Below are 15,852 nucleotides of genomic sequence, written 5' to 3'. Positions count from 1 at the left end.
GCCCTTTGGTCTTGGTGTCTCGTTATAGCAATAGAAACCCTAAGTAAGGCACACGGGGTTGTTCAAAACCTAAATGCTGGGCTGGAGATGTAGCTCACATGGTTAGAGCACTTGCCTGGCATGAGCCAAGTTCTGGCTTCTCTATCCAGCACCATAGAAAACCCAGGGCGGTGTTGCTTACCTGTAACTATAGTACCCGAGAGATAGAAGCCACAGAATTCAAGGTCATCTTTGTCCTGGGTTGTACATAGTTCAAGGCCAGTCTGGGCTACAGAAAAACTGGGGTGGGGTAGGGTGGGTCAGGAGAGATAGATGGCTCAACGATTAGGAGCGCTTACTGCTTTTACAGAAGACCCGGGTTTGGTTTGCAGTAGCCACACGGTGGTTCCTAACCCTCTGTAACTCCAGTTTCATGGCAATCTGATGTCTTCTTCTTATCTCCTCCTGCACCAGCGTGCCCGCAGTGCACATCCCTAAGTGCAGGCAAAATATGCAGACACATAAAACGAAATAAATCTTTATATGGAAAAAATAAAGTGTCGGCTGGGTATATAGCCCTGGGCTTAACTCCCATCGTGACTTAAATAAATAGAATAAAAAGGTCTTGATATTGGGAAGTCACAGATTCCACTCTCATGTGGAGGCTAAAAAGGTCATGAGCTAGAGAGATGGCTCAGGGTTAAGAGCGCTGACTGCTCTTCCAGAGGTCCTGAGTTCAAATCCCAGCAACCACATGGTGGCTCACAACCATCTGTAATGAGATCTGATGCCCTCTTCTGGTGTGTCTGAAGACAGCTACAGCGTGCTTATATAGAATAATTAAATCTTTAAAAAAAAAAAAGTCATAGTCACAGAAGCAAGAAATGTAAGGCTGCCCCTTCTTCTCTCTCTTCCCCCCTTTGTCTCTGTTGCCCCTTTTGTCCCCTTCCCCCACAATAAACCTCACTCACGTGGAACTGTTAAAAAAAAAAGAAAAGAAAAGAAATGTAAGTGTAAGGCTGGCTTCCAGGGTCTGGAATGGAGGAACTAGGGAGACGCTAGTCAAAGAGTGCACACGGAGCTGCAGTTACAGAATGAGCCAGTTGTAGGGTGAGAGGCATCATGATGACTGCAGTGAAGAATACATTACTTTTCTTGATTTTTTGCCTTGTTTTCTTGAGACAGGGTTTCCTTATGTAGCCTCCACTGGTCTCGAACTCAAGATTTCCGTGCCTCAGCTTCCCAGGAGCTGGGATTATAGATTTGTGCCTCCACATCCTGAGACAAGAGATTTAAGGGTCTTTACCACCCACATGCACACCTACTCACAGATAGACACCATTGGACGATAATGGGGTCATTATTGATTTGACTGATGGCTTATAAATTTGATGGTGTTATTCGTGATACAATGTATATGTGAAAAAAAATTAAATAAAACTGTTGGTAGCCAGGAGTGTTGATTCACCCCTGGGAATTCGGCTCGTGGGAGGCAGTTTAGCTACATAGAGTGTTTGAAGCCAACCCGGACTAGACATCTCCGTCCCCAATTGTGTATGCAGTGAATATATGCTGGTTTCTTGTGTCAATTGAGTCTTTTATTACATCTTATTCACTGTGTTGTTTGTTGTACTTGTGTGGAAATCAGAGGACAATTTGTGGGGGATGGCTTTCTCTTTCCACTGCGTGAGTCCTAGCAACGTTCCTTTATCTGCTGAGCTTTTTTTTTTTTTTTTTTCTTTTCTTTTTTTTTCCGGAGCTGGGGACCAAACCCAGGGCCTTGCGCTTGCTAGGCAAACGCTCTACCACTGAGCCAAATCCCCAACCCCATCTGCTGAGCTTTTAAACCAGTTCCCGCCACATCCCCGTTTTTACACTTTTCCCTCTTACAAAAATTGACTGCCTCGAGCTCAAGAAACTAAAAGGGTAAAGGGGAATTTTCCCGGTTCTGATCACTAAACTCACTCACTGCCTCTTTCCCAGGGTCCTTTGCTAGTGCGCAGCCTCCCCGGAATTGTTTGTCCTTAGATCCAGACAAAAACCTTTCACTTTCACGTCTCCAAAGGGCCAGGAACTGGGTGTGTCTTCCTAGACACCTGACAGGAAGCATGTTCCCGGGGATTGAGCACCAACCCTTTGCCTTTCCGTGGAGGTGGGGAAGGCGGCGGTGAGCCTTCCAGCTGCTCAGATTTCTGCCCTGTGCAGGCAATTCCCAAGCCCTGAGTCAGTGTTCCTTCCTCCTCTCATTCCCACCCTTCAGTCCCCAGGGCCTCTCTGCAACCCCATTAGACCTCCAGACTCCTGCAGACCCATAAAACACAGGCAGCAGATACGGGAATACAGAACCGGTAACTTGGAAACGCTGAAATAGCTAGATTTCAGTCGCTTCAGTGAAGGGAAGGGCCAGATTTTTGGGTTTTGTTTTTGTTCTATGACAGGGCTTTTGCCTAGGCTGTACCAAATTCTTCCTGTGGCTGAGGGTGACTTCGAACTTCAGATTCCTTATTTTCCTCTGTGAGCTGGCGTTAAAGGCTTGTGGCACTGTGATGATATATGAAGTTCTGAGGTTGGACATGGAGAACACGCACTCTATTCACTGAGCTACGTCTCCAGCATCTGTTTTCTGTTTTTTTTGTTTGTTTGTTTGTTTGTTTGTTTGTTTTGTTTTTTAAAAGATTTATTTACATGAGTACACTGTAGCTGTCTTCAGACACACCAGAAGAGGGCATCAGACCTCATCATTACAGATGGTTGTGAGCCACCATATGGTTGCTGGGATTTGAACTCAGGACCTCTGGAAGAGCAGTAAGTGCTCTTAATCACTGAGCCATTTCTCCAGCCCTTTGTTTTGTTTTTAAATATTTATTTATTTATTTTGTGTATATGAGTACACTGTCACTGTCTTCAGACACACCAGAAGAGGGCATCAAACCTCATCATTACAGATGGTTGTGAGCCACCATGTGGTTGCTGGGATTTGAACTCAGTACCTCTGGAAGAGCAGTGAGTGCTCTTAACCCCTGAGCCATCTCTCCAGCCCTGTTTTCTGGTTTTTGTTGTTGTTGTTGTTTTGTTTTGTTTTGTTTTTCAGACAGGGTCTCATTCAGTCACACTGCCTTTGAATTCACTGTGTGGTCAATACCAGCCTTGAATTTCCAATCCTCCTGCTCTGATCTTTATTACACTTGTTGTATTGTGAAAATTGGAATCATATGGTATTATCATTTGACTGTCATTTGACTGTCATTTGACTCAGTGGTATGAATTAAAATTTCCTCCCTCTCCTTTCCTTTTGCAACCTGCTCTCTTTTCTTTCCCCCTCTTTCTTTCTCTGAAACAGGATCTAAGAAGCCTGCCTGGCTTCCAAACACATGATCCTCCTGCTTCAGCCTCCTGAGAGCTGAGACCACAAGAATATTCCAAGACACCTGCGTTCCATTTTGATTTCCTTACAAAATACTGAAAACCAAAAGTTTACTATCTTGACCATTTTGGGTTTCTTTGTTGTTTTTTTTTTTTTTTTTAATTTTGTTTGTTGTTGTTTTTTGTTGTTGTTGTTGTTTTGGTTTTTTTTGAAACAGGGTCCCACTGTGTAACCCTAGCTTGCTTGGACCTCATTAGTCAGACCAGGCTGGCCTGAAACTCACAAATATTAAAGACTGGTGTGTACCACCATACGCAGCTATCTTAACCATATATAAGCGCATGGCTTAGTGGTGTTCAATACACTCCTGAAGTTATGGTAACATCACCAGTATCTACCTTCAGAACTCTTTTTCATCTTAAAAAATTTGAAGCTTTATAGCCATTCTGTAACGAAATCCATTCCCCTCACCTCAGACCCTACCCACCATCATCCTAGTTTCTTTCATTTTTGAAGGTGTATTTGTTTTTTTTTTTTTTACTTATTTCTGTATACGGGTTTGTTTGAGTGTATGCGTTCATGTAGGGGCCAGAGAAGGGCATTGGGATTTTCCTCTGCCAATCCTCATCTATTCCTTTAAGGCAAAGTCTCTTCCTATACCTGGGGCTTGAGTTTTCCCAGGCAGTAAACCCCAGTGGTGTGTCCTGTCCTCACCCACCTTGGAGGTGGAATTACAGGCAGGGGCTGAACATCTGGTTTGTTACTTAGGTGCTGGGATTCAAGCTCCAGTCTTTGCAACTGTGTAACAAGTGCCCTTAAGCACTGAGCCATCTCTCCCGCCCACTTCATTTGCTTTTCTGCCTTTATAATTTTGATTACTCTAAGTACTTCATGGAAGTAGAAGCGTTTCTCTGGGCTCTGGATGGGCGGAAATGGACACTCATAGACGCGCCGCTTTTTGTGACCCTACACTTGAGTGCAGACCCAGACATGAACTTGCTGAATCATGAGTAAATTCTGGTTTTTTTTTTTTTTCTTTTTTTCGGAGCTGGGGACCGAATCCAGGGCCTTGTGCTTCCTAGGCAAGCGCTCTATCACTGAGCTAAATCCCCAGCCCCTGAATTCTGTTTTTAAAATGTTTATTTATTGTATATATTTATTGTATGTGAGTACACTGTAGCTGTCTTCAGACACACCAGAAGAAGGCATTGAATCCCATTACAGATGGTTGTGAGCCACCATGAGGTTGCTGGGAATTGAACTCAGGACCTCTGGAAGAATAATCAGTGTTCTTAACCGCTGAGCCATCTCTCCAGCCCTGGTACATTCTTCATGTCTTTGACCCAAATGACTTTGTGGAGCTTGCTGTCACTTTGCACATCTGGAGTCCTTATCTGCTCCCTGGCAAATATTTCCATAGTTCTGTGAGTATTCAAGACAGGTTTCCTGAGCCCACAGCATGGATATGTTTATGCATGTTGGTGTATTCTCCGGTCACCACCTCACTGATGGTAGAAGGACCTTCTTACCCCACTCTCTTGTGGGCTCTTGATGCTCAGATCCGATTTGTCTATTGTTTAATTAATTTATTTTATGTATATGAGTACACTATTGCTGTCTTCAGATACACCAGAAGGGGGCCTCAGACTTCATTACCAATGGTTATAAGCCATCATGTGGTTGCTGGGAATTGAACTCAGGACCTCTGGAAAAAACAGCCAGTGCTCTTAACCCCTGAGCCATCTCTCTAGCCCTGTCTGGTTTCTCTTAATCGCTGCTGTCCCAGCACCATGATGCCTTGACCTTGTTGCCCTACTCCCATCTCTTCCTTCTACTCTTCCTCCTCCTGCCTCTAGCCTTCCTCCCCCATTTGTATTATAACTGTTTTTAGGCCTGTTTTATGTTTTCAACAAAATCTAACTATATGCAGGCCCATGAGATGGGTCAGTGACTAAAAGTTCTAAAGGTACAAGCCTAAAGACCTCAAGATCTCAGTTGGATGGATGGAATCTAAATGGTGGAAGAATTAATTCCTGAGAATTATCCTCTGACCTCCACACTATATACATCCACCCTCTTAAATACACATGGATGGATGGATGGATGGATGTATGGATGGATGGATGGATACATACATACATACATACATACATACATACATAGATGGATAGATAGATAGATAGATAGATAGATAGATTGATTGATTGATTGATTGGTGTAAGGGGAAGTTTTAGAATGATCTATGTAGCCCTGGCTGGCCTGAAACTCACTATGTAAACTGGGGTGGCCTTGAACTTGAATGATCCTCCTGTTGTGTCTTCCAAGTGTTGGGATTTCAGACTTGGGTCACTATGCCTGACTAAGAAGGTCTTTTAAGAACATAAGCAGGAACCGGAGAGATGGCTCAGGGGCTAAGAGCACTTGATTCTCTTGCAGAGGGCCTCGGCTCAGTTTCCGGCACTTACATGATGGATTGCAAGCATCTGTAACTCCATTTCCAGTGGCTCCAGTGCCCGCTTTTGGCCTCCATGGTCACCAGGCATGCACATGGTCCATGTACATCCATGTAGGCAAAACACTTACACGTATAAAATTAAACTGAAAAAAAAATTTTTTTTGAGATAGGGTCTTTCTATGCAGTCCTGGTTGTCATGGAGCTAGCTATGTAGACCAGGATGGCCTTGAATTCACAGAGATCTTTCTGTCTCCTGAGCGCTGAGAAAAAATTTAAAAACGAAATTTTAAAGTGAAAATTAAATTTTAAAGTAAAAATATGTCTGGGGCATACATAGTAAGTATTACTAAGTATTGCAATAAATTCAAATTTAATAGGACTCAAGGTATTTCTCAACAACAGAATGATGCTTAGCATAAGAAGACCCGGCATGAGGGTTGAGGATTTAGCTCAGTGGTAGAGCACTTGCCTAGCAAGCACAAGGCCCTGGGTTGGGTCCCCAGCTCAAAAAAAAAAAAAAAAAAAAAAAAAAAAAAGGAAAAATCGCACAGGAATCCCATTCTTTATTAGCTTTCGTGCCCCAACTCCATTTAGCAGTAACCACTTGCTAAATGGAGATGACACTGTACATTGTCATGGGTCTGGGACATTTAAAAGGCACTCCAAAGGCAGTGGAGCATGGTGGCCTATTCTGTGATCTGGAAAGATGCCTCAGTGGTCAAGAGCACTTGCCACAAAAGCCTGAGGACTGATGTTCGAATCCCAGCACGCATGTAAAATGTCAGGCATGGTCCTGGACATACTACCTGTAACCCCAGCACTGAGGTGGGCAGAGACCAGGATCACTGGAGATTGCTGGTCACCAGCTGAGCCAAAAAGTGTGAGCTATAGGTCCCTTGAGAGACCCTGCCTCAAAGGAATAAGGCAGGGAGTGAGAGAGAACACTCAATGGCCACTGTGTGTGTGTACAGCATCGCACCCCCATATACAGTGGATACCTCACATAGAAAGAAAGAAGTGGGTGGGGCCCCAAGAAAATGGCATGGTCAGGTACATTGGGGAAAATAAATGAGAGGGCTTGAAGCATAACATAAAACAGCTAAGCTAGCTAGATAAGAGGAAAGATAGGGCCTTGGCGGGGGAGGGAGGCGTTAGAGCAAAACTTGTCTTGGCAGGCTAGCAGGCTCCTTTTGGCTTCCCGGAACATCTCAAGGGACTGTTGCCTTTTCCCCCAGTAAAGGTCTCAACTTTATGAATAGTTACATTTTATATACACTCTTCCATTTAAATGTAACAGACTGAACACTGGGTCAGAATGGTTTCTAAGAAAGCTTCCACAGATTCCACAGTCTGCCTCAGGGGTGAAGGGGAGGAGAAACAGTGGACCAAGACTAAGTCGGGATACTAAAGGCAGCTCCTCCTGCCGCTGCTCAGCTCTGTGCCCTCTTCACGCAGGAGGGTGAACAGTCTGCTTTTGCTTTCTCTCCGGCTAAAATAAACTTCTGCAGCTTGCTCTGCCTATGTCCTACTGGGGTAAATTCTTTCCTCCCTTGAAATTCAAGAACTAAGACTGCGATTGTAGTTGGGGCTGGACGGAGCTTGGATAAGAGTGGCTTCACCGGGTTGGGGATTTAGCTCAGCGGTAGAGCACTTGCCTAGCAAGCGCAAGGCCCTGAGTTCGGTCCCCAGCTCCGAAAAATAAAAAAAAAAAAGAGTGGCTTCACCATCAACAATATCCAGAGACAGAGGCAGGAGGATTGCTGCAACTTCAAGGCCTGTCTTAGCTACATAATGAATTCCAGAACAGCTGAGATTATATATGATACGTCTTTTCTCAGAAGAATAAAGAAAAAACTCCATCTTTCCTAGAGTGCGGTGGAATAGAACCATTTTGGCACTCTAAAAGAGCTAGAACAAAGCAGGTAGTCACCTCCTGGTCCAGATACCTATCCTTACACCTCCCTAAGGACACAGTCTGGCTTCAAATCCCTCTCATTATCTCCGAGGTTGCCTTAAAGTCCCAAACAGAGCCCTACCTTAACTGCCTTAAAAATTAAATTTTGCTGGGCAGTAGTGGTGCAGGCCTTTAATCCCAGTGCTCCGGGGGCAGAGGCTGGTGGATTTTCTGTGAATTTGAGGCCAGTCTGGGCTACAGAGCAAGTTCCCAGACAGCCAAGTCTACACAGAGAAACCCTGTCTCGAAAAATTAAGAGATAGAGACAGAGAAAAGAAAAAACAACAAAAAATTCTTTTAATTATGTGCATAAGGATGTGGGTATGTGCACATGAGTGCAGATACCCACAAAGGCCAGAAGAGGGCACTAGGTCCCTGGGAGCTGAAGGTACAGGCAGCTGTGAGCCTCCTGAAATGGTTGCTGGGACTTGAACTCAGGTCATCTGGAAAGCTAGTATGTGTTCTTAATCACTGAGCCATTGCTCCAGCCTGCAGTATGTGTTTTGTTTTTTTTTTTCAACAGTTTATTTGACTATTCTTTATTATGCGCGTCGGCTCAGGCCCTAAGTGTACCCGGTGAAGCCGAAGTTGGCGTTCTCCATCTCCTCCTTGGTGCGTAACCCATAAAGCTCGCCGATAAGGGGTGGCACCCATCGTGTGGTATGGAACACAGACTCCCCACCTTCCAGTTGGGCACATCTTTCATGATGATGGCCTCCTCCTCCAGGTGCTCCAGAAGGATCTTCAGGGTCCTGCAGTCCTTCTCTGCCTGGAGGAGTGGCATGAGGGCGATCCTGGCCTCCAAGTCCTCGATCAGCAGGCGCCTACGCTCCCGGTTCCACCTCATTATTCTCCAGTAGCCAAAGATCAAGGCCCCGATGCTCACAGCAAACATGTTGTATCTCGACAGTCCCCGCTTGTAGTAGATGGGGCTGTAGCCCCTAGTGGGGGCACGTCCTGCTTCACCTTCGATACCGCCATACTTTCAGGATCCGCCTGCAGTATGTGTTCTTAACCAGAGCAATTCTCCAGCCTACTCTCTGCCATTTTTGGAAGGTGGGGGTCTTACAAGGGGACCTGTGACAGCACAATTCAGCATCATGATATCCTGGGAAGGAGCTTCCCTCAGCCTTCGGTACATGCTCCTCCTTGCTCTGTGGAGATCCCAAGGGCAGCTGCTGCCGTGAGAATCAGATTTCGTTCTTCAGCAGCTCTTGCAGGAAGAGCCAAATTCCACCTGCTCACATTGCTGTGTCAACTGGTGAGATGATCAAACTCTGTCCAACGTGGAGTTTATTTTAGGTGCGACTCACATCAAGGACGAGATGGCAAACCACCTGTGTGGGAGATTTGCTGAACCATGAACACTTTATAGTCTTGTCTCTCTGAGAAAGGATAAGGAAAATCATCCAGAATGTTGGTGTTGACAATTATTTTTTTTTTTTTTTTTGGTTCTTTTTTTCGGAGCTGGGGACCGAACCCAGGGCGCCTTGCGCTTCCTAGGCAAGCGCTCTACCACTGAGCTAAATCCCCAACCCCGACAATTATTTTCTTTTCACGATATAATGTTAAAAGTACTGGTGGTGAAAGCAAAATTGGCAAATAGGATTCCAGCAAACTAAAAAGCGTCTTTATAGCAAAGGAGACAATCAACAGAGTGATCAGACAAAGCCGAAATAGTTGTGAAGTGTTCGATGAAAGTTTTCAGATCACACAAGTAACTGAAGTCAGTAAAAGAAGAACAGTGAAACAAACCTAAGGATTGTACCACAATGAAGATTACTGGAAAGAAAATATGTTCACCACTATCCACCATTGTTGTTGACCACTGTGCACCACTGTCCACCACTGTTCAGACTGTTGTCCACCACTGTCCACTACTGTCCACTTTTGTCCACCAATGCTGTCCACTATTGTCCACCACTGTCCACTACTGTCCACTGTTGTCCACCAATGCTGTCCACTATTGTCCACCAACGCTGTCCACCACTGCCCACCAATGCTGTCCACCACTGTCCACTGTTGTCCACCACTGTCCACTGTTGTCCACCACTGTCCACTTTGTCCACCAATGCTGTCCAACACTGTCCACTGTTGTCCACCAATGCTGTCCACTATTGTTCACCACTGTCCACTACTGTCCATTATTATCCACTACTGTCCACTGTTGTCCACCAATGCTGTCCACTACTGTCCACCACTGTCCAGTACTGTCCACTACTGTCCATTATTATCCACTACTGTCCACTTTTGTCCACTATTGACCACTATTGTCCACCACTGTCCACCACCGTCCACTATTGTCCACCACTGTCCACTGTTGCCTACCAATGCTGTCCACTACTGTCCACCACTGTCCACTATCGTCCACTGTTGTCCAGCATTGTCCACTGTTGTCCAGCACTGTCCACTGTTTGTCCAGCACTGTCCACTACTATCCACTATTGTCCACCACTGTCCACTATCGTCCACCACTGTCCACTATTGTCCACTGTTGTCCACCAATGCTGTCCACTGTTGTCCACCACTGTCCACTACTATCCACTGTTGTCCATTTCTGTCCACTACTGTCCATCACTGTCATCCACCAGTGTCCACAACTGTCATCCACCACTCTCCACTACTGGTGTCCACTACTGCCCAGCACTGTTGTCCACCACTGTTGTTGACAGTCATGGACAACTGTGGTGGACAGTGATTATCATTGGTGGCCAGTGGTGGACGACAGTGGTGGACAGTGCTGGATGACAGTTGTGGAGAGTGGTGAACAGTGTTGGAGAGTGGTGAACAGTGTTGGAGAGTGGTGGATGACAGTGGTGGACATTGGTGGAAAACACAGTTGGACAATAGTGTACACCAGTGGAGAGTGGTGGACTACAATAGTGGAAGAGTGTTGGACAGTGGCGGAAAACAGTAGTGGACAACAGTAGTGGACAGTGGTGTACAACAATGGTGAAAAGTTCTGGGCAACAGTAGTCGACAGTGATTGTCAGTAGTGGACATCAGTTGTGGATAGTAGTGGACAACAGTGGTGGACAGTATTGGACAGCAGTGGACAACAGTAGTGGACAGTAGTGGATACCAGTAGTGCATAGTGGTGGACAAAATAGTGTACAGTGATGGACAACAGTGTTGAACAAAAGTGGTGGACAACAGTAGTGGACAGTAGTGGACACCAGTGGACAGAAGTGGACAACAGTAGTGGACAGTTGCAGACAGTAGTGCACAACAGTGGTGGACAGTGATGGACACCAATAGTGGATAGTGGTGGACAGTGGTGGACCATGGTGGACAGTGGTATAGAGTCATGGTGGACAGTGTTGGACAACAATTGTGGATAAAAGTGAACAACAGTAGTGGACAGTGGTGGACAGTCATGGATGGTCATGGACAACAGAATTGAACCACAATGTGGACAGTGGTGGACAACAGTAGTGGGCAGTGGTGGACAGTCATGGATAGTCATGGACAACAGAATTGAACCACAGTGTGGACAGTGGTGGACAACAGTAGTGGACAGTTTGGACAATGGCCATGGACAGTAGTGGACATCAGTAGTGGACAGTGGTGGACAAAAGTACTGAGAGTGGTGGACAACAGTAGTGGGCAGTGGTGGACAATCATGGATAGTCATTGACAACAGAAATGAACCACAGTGTGGACAGTGATGGACAACACAGGTGGACAATAGTGGACACCAGTGGAGAGTGGTGGACAACAGTAGTGGCCAGTGGTGGTCAGTGGTGGACAACAGTGGTGGACAGTAGTGGACACTAGTACTGGGCAGTAGTGGAAAGTAGTGCACAACAGTAGTGGACAGTGGCAGACAGTGGTGGACAACAGTGTTGGACAGTGATGAACAACACAGGTGGACAATAGTGGACACCACTGAGAGTGGTGAACAACAGTAGTGGACAGTGGTGGACAACATTAGTGGACAGTGGTGGAGAGTGATGGACAGCAATAGTGGACAGTGGTGGACCATGGTGGACAGTGGTGTAGAGTCATGGACAACAGTGGTGGATGACAGTGGTAGACGGTGGTGGACACCAGTAGTGGACAGTGTTGGACAACAATGGTGGACAGCTGTCGCGCGCCCAATGTCTTGCCAGCAAGAACGACGCGCGGACACCAGGATCCTTCTGCAGCAAAGCGTTTATTGCATCTTGAAGAGGAGAGGCCGAGGCCCAGAAAGGTGCTGCTTATAAAACCCTAGCACAGCACGTCCACGCCTGATTGGTCGCTTACCCATGATCTCACTGGCATGCCCCGGAGTGGGCAAAGACTTGGCGCGAACACACTCTTGCACATGCGCACACAGCTAACTTCCTGAAAGGAAGTCGGCTGGCGCGGCAGAGGCCAGCACCATCTTGTAATGGCGAAAGCTATCCCGGCTTTCCACGTGGGGCGCAGTGGAAGCCAGCGCCATCTTGTGGTGGCGAATGTTATTGCGGCCCTCTACAGACAGCAGTGGACATCAGTAGTGGACAGTGGTGAAAAAAGTGGTGGACAATGGGGGACAACAGTAATGGACAATTACTGTCCCTTGACAACACTGTAGACTTCCCCTTTGGTGCCAACTAGTGTCCTCAGAGCCCACAGACTCAAAGAGAGTATGCCACCTTCTTTAAAAGTGATGGACAAAGCCACGTTGACCACTGTGGCCCATGTGTTGGAATACTTGGCCCACAGGGAATGGCACTTTTAGGAGGTGAGGCCTTGTTGGAGTGGCCAACTTCAAGGGTGGGCTTTGAGGTCTCCTCTGCCTAATCTCCCCTCAGTCTGAAATCAGAGCCTTTTCCCAGCTCCCTGTGGAGTACGGTCCCCTTCTGCTGCCTGTAGATCAAGTAGTAGACCTCTCAGACCCTCCAGCACCATGTCTGCCTGCAAGCTGCCATGCTTTCTGCCATGATGATAATGGACTGAACCTCTAAAACTGTAAGCCAGCCCCAAGAGTTGTCATGGTCATGGCATCTAAACCCAAACTAAGAGAGGCAGCTTTGAGCCTCTTAGTTAAGGCACTTTCTGTATGGCCATTCTTCAGTTAGAGAGCAAGAATAAATTATACCCCTGGACACATGTGCCTTGAAGACAAGAAGTTGCTTCATTTGTCTGTTAGCATCTCACAGTGTATGCATGAGTGTATACACACACACACACACACACACACACACACACACACACACACACACACTCAATCTAAGCTGAATCCCTGCAGGTTTTTCATTAACATTTCTTGTCTAGCACAGGCTCTATTGTCACCAATGTTTCATTGTCATTTGAGACAGTCCCATATAGCCCAGCCATGTAGCTGAGGCTAACTTCGAACTCCTGATCCTCCTGCCTCCACATCTGGGCTGACAGTTCTGCACCACCACACCCAGCTCAATACCAGCCATCATTCTTTTAATCTGAGAAAAGGCAGGACTTCGGTTGCCTCCGGCTGTGCAACAATTGCCCCAAAAGATTGTAGTTTAAAGCAACAGAGCATTTGTTACCTAACGGTTTTTCTAGGTCAGGAGTCCTGGTTGAGTGAGGTTTAGCAAGCTGTGTCTGGCTTTTCATGATGTCACGGTCAAGCTATCAGCTGAGCCTTGAGCCTTACCCGAAAGCTCAGTGAGAGGAGAATCTGCCTCTGGTGGCTGCTGGCTGGTTCTGCATCCTCATCTCCTGGAAATGCGAGTCTCCACAAAGTTGCCTGGAAGAGACACAGATTCCTCCCTCCAGAGTGAGCAGCAGAAGGACATTGTGTCTTCCAATCTTGGAAACGATATTCTATGCTGTGTTCTGAACATCTGGACTAGATACATATTCTGTCACTGAGATCAAATACCTGACAAGAAGCAACAGAAAGGAAGGATTTATATTGGCTCAAAGTTTGAGCCATGAGGGTACAGTCCGTCTTGGCAGGGCAGGAGGAGCGCCTGGAGCCTCAGGGCCAGCTTATATCTCACTATGAGGAACACAGAGATTCCAGCTAGGAGTGGAACTGGCCCATAACCTTCACCATAAGTTCACTCTATGGTCTCATTATCTGCCATCGAGACTAATTCTCCAAAAGGTACCGTAACCTCTCAGGAACTGCTCAAACCCCGTTCTTACCCCCTGCTCTCAGTTCTTTTCAGAATCAGGAGCTAGCTGCCTGGGTGTGAATGAACGCAGCCATTCCGGAATTCAGCGTAGGAGGAACAGATAATTAAGAACTGAAGGGCCTTGGGGCAGTGGTGGCTCACACCTTTGGTCCCAGCACCCAGGATGCAGAGGCAGGCAGATCTCTGTGAGTTTGAAGCCAGCCTGGAACTACCCGCCACCACCACCAAAAAGCAATTGCCACATAAACCCAAGGATCTGAATTGGATCCTAGGAATCCACACATGGCGGAATCAACTCTTGCAAGTTGTCCTCTGATCTGCATGTGCAGGCTATGACACACGTGTGTGTGAGCATGCACGTACACACACACACACACACACACACACACACACACACACACGAACGTATCACCCCTACACTAATGATAAATTAAATTAAAAAAAAATGGAAACCTGAGTTTTTGAGCCAAGTTGCCCTGTTCTCACACCTCACCTGGGACCCTTCGTCAAGGGCTGCCCCTCAGCTCAGCTTCAAGCCTTCACTTTGCTCCCAAACAACTAGAGCTGCCTTCTCCTTGAGATGGCCATCCCCCTAGAGCGCTCTTGTGTGCTGTGTTACGCTTCCTCTTGCTTCCTGCCCCACATCCCCAGGAGGCAGAAGCCAGCACAGGGGCTCTGTTTCCTAGAAAGAATGCACTCATCCACACCATGGCAATGGGAAACACGGAAGACTGCCGAGGGGTCCAAGGCAGATTTAGGGAAGTCCAGGAAACAGCTGCTCCAAGCCCGGGAGGAGGCTGCATGCCTGGCTCCCCAGAACTTGGGAGGCAGAAGCAGGATAATCAGGAGTTCAAGGTTATCGCTGGCTTCATAGTTGTAGAGAGGATGGATCTCTTATGTGCTGTGTAGAAGTATCAGCTGTTAATAAGAAGCTGATGGCCTATTAGCTGTAGCAGGAAATAGAAGGCGGGACATCCAGCAGAGATAGAGACGGTATTCTGGGAAGAGTGAAGAGCTGGAGATTCCTGCCGGAACTCGGAGGAGAGAGACACATGAAACTGAGGAGAGGTAAGTAGCCACATGGCAGACGTACACTAGAACAAACGGGTTATATAAGCTACAGAGTTAGTCAGGGAATGAGCCCAAGCTTATGGCCTAGGCATTTATTCATAAGTAATTAGGTTCATAGTTGTTATTCTGGGAGCAAAGAGGCCTGGTCGAAAACCTGGTGACCCAACATAATAGGTTCAAAGCCAGCCTGTGCTACAGGTCTCAAAAGAAAAGAAAAAAAGAGAAAGAAGAAGAAGAAGAAGAAGAAGAAGGAGAAGGAGAAGGAGAAGGAGAAGGAGAAGGAGAAGGAGAAGGAGAAGGAGGAGAAGAAGAAGAAGAAGAAGAAGAAGAAGAAGAAGAAGAAGAAGAAGAAGAAGAAGAAGAAGAAGAAGAAGAAGAAGAAGAAGAGAAGTAAGCTTTTCAGGCAAAAATCCGAATCCTAGCACTTGGGAGGTAGAGGCAGGAGGATCTCTGTGAGTTCAAGGTCAGCCTGGTCTATAGAATGAGTTTCAGGACAGCCAGAGCTACACAGAGAAACCCTGTCTCAAAACAAACAAACAAAAAAACAAACAAGCAAAAAGAAAAAAGAGAAAGAAGAAAAGAGGAAGAAGAGAGAGAGAGAGAGAGAGAGAGAGAGAGAGAGAGAGAGAGTTGCCAGTATACACTGGGCCCTGGGTTTGATCCTCAACATAATAAACAAACAAATAAGAAAACACTTGAATATTGTGTTTGTGCTTCTTTTCAACCCACTCCCCCCATTAAAAATACAAAAATATTGTAAAAATATCATGTGTATGTGTATGTTTGTGTCTGGATATGTGCATGTGAATGAAGGTGCTTACAGAGGCCAGAGGAGGGCATCGGGTTCTCTAGAACTGGAGTTGTAAGCTACCCAGTGTGTTAGAACTCAGGTTCCCTAGACAGTGTATGCTCTTAACTACTGAGCCGCCTCTCCAGC

General features: G+C 46.4%; 1 pseudogene; it reads right to left on the bottom strand.

The window, feature by feature from the left end:
- Positions 1-8,274: 8,274 nt before the first annotated feature.
- LOC116909999 lies at positions 8,275-8,733 on the bottom strand (annotated as a pseudogene).
- Between the last annotated feature and the right edge of the window lie 7,119 nt (positions 8,734-15,852).

Source organism: Rattus rattus, chromosome 9 (assembly GCF_011064425.1).
Source record: "Rattus rattus isolate New Zealand chromosome 9, Rrattus_CSIRO_v1, whole genome shotgun sequence".
Lineage (NCBI taxonomy): Eukaryota > Metazoa > Chordata > Mammalia > Rodentia > Muridae > Rattus > Rattus rattus.
Note: the sequence above shows the minus strand (reverse complement) of the source record. Positions and strands in the feature narration are given on the sequence as shown.